Here is a 1,933-nt window from a genome sequence, read left to right on the forward strand (position 1 = left end):
CACGTGGTATAATGAGCACACTCGCACCCTAAAGAGAGCAGCCTGGAAAATGGAGCGCAGCTGGAGGAAAACAAAACTAGAGGTATTTCATACTACATGGCGGGAAAGTACCCTATACTACAGAAAAGCATTAAAAACTGCTAGATCTGATTACTTTTTGTCTCTTTTAGAAGAAAACAAACATAAGCCCAGGTATTTATTCAATACAGTGGCTAAATCAATGAAAAATAAAGCATCAACAGGTGTTGACATTTCCCAACAGCAGAGCATTAATGACTTTATGAACTACTTTACTTCCAAGATCAATACTATTTGATCTACTATTTGAGATAAAATTGTAACCATGCAGCCATCAGCTACAGTATCACATCAGATATAGTGCTATAGATCCCCTGAGGAAAAGTTCCACTCATTCTTTACTGTAGGAGAGGAAGAATTGTATAAACTTGTTAAATCATCTAAACCAACATGTATGCTAGACCCTATTCCATCTAAGCTCCTAAAAGAGATGCTTCCAGAAGTCATAGATCCTCTTCTGACTATTATTAATTCATCATTGTCTTTAGGATATGTCCCCAAAACCTTCAAACTGGCTGTTATTAAGCCTCTCATCAAAAAACCACAACTTGACCCCAACTTCAAACTGGCTGTTATTAAGCCTCTCATAAAAAAAAAACACAACTTGACCCCAAAGAACTAGTTACAGTTTTTCTGAGTCGCTTTGATGCATTTCTCAGATCAGAAATGAAATTCTCAAAACTACTTGTTCAACCTCCGCATCATCTAGTCCGCATCATAAAATCAGTTTCTCATTCTTTTAAACAAGTTTCGATTGCTTTGGTACATTCATGCAATTGATTATGTACATTTGTCTGCGGTTTCCTATATTATCAGTTGCTAATGTCATGTTGCTCAAAATGCTTTATATAGTTCTCTGTGCAACAGTCTTACCCCCCAAAACATCTAGTCATTAGTTCATCATCTAAGTCATTAAATGCAAAATGGTTGATCTAGTTGTCATAAACTGTCAAGCATATTTTCTACACATTTCTATTAGACTTTTTGTAAATTTGCCATGAATTGTGCAAGTGAATCTTGACTTTCACTAATGAATAGAATGTAGATCAGCTAATGATAAACCAGTTCTCTGAAATAGCTCAAAGGTGCATCTCATGAACCTTCAATTTAAAAAGCATATATAGACAGAGGACAACACAAGAGTTACAAATTCTGACAATGGATATTTCCTCCCCGTTGGCCTGCCAAATCAACAGTAGCTCTGTGGCCGATTACATTTCGACCACACCTTCTGCTTTTGGTCAGGTTGAAGCCAGCATCATCCACAAATATGAAGTTGTGAGATGGGTCTCTTGAATTCTATCAATTCCACATTGCATTGCAAGGGAAGATATTCATTGTGACGTAGATGAGAATCTGTGGGCTGACAGACTGGCACATCAGGAGGTGTAGACAGACTGCACTGCAATTCCTCATACAGTGCTGCATGCAAAAGTAACATTCTGCCTAAGTTGTGTTTCCTGTGTTTGCTTTTCTAATTTTGTATTTTCACCTTTGTGCCCATATTTCTTTTCTATATCACAATGAAGTTGTAATGTTTTTTTTGTCTGACCACTAGCAAAGTGTAACTGTGAATCCTATCCAGTCTCTTTCAATCGATATCCCACATACAGTAATGTGTAAAATTGTACTTTTGAAATGGATATATGGCATACATAAGAAGTGCAGCCTTCTGCATTTCAATACAGTAAATTTCATCCAAACTGTTGCCATAGTTTACATCAGGTAATACTAACAGAGTGCACTGTTATATTGACAACATGACTAAGCATTTTGACAATCTTGTTTGTGAACAATGACACAAGGACTTTTCATTCTGATGGCACTGATATGTTCATTGACATAAATACTTACT

The sequence above is a fragment of the Sinocyclocheilus anshuiensis genome, unplaced genomic scaffold (genome assembly GCF_001515605.1).
Source record: "Sinocyclocheilus anshuiensis isolate Anshui unplaced genomic scaffold, SAMN03320099.WGS_v1.1 scaffold355, whole genome shotgun sequence".
NCBI classification, from domain to species: domain Eukaryota; kingdom Metazoa; phylum Chordata; class Actinopteri; order Cypriniformes; family Cyprinidae; genus Sinocyclocheilus; species Sinocyclocheilus anshuiensis.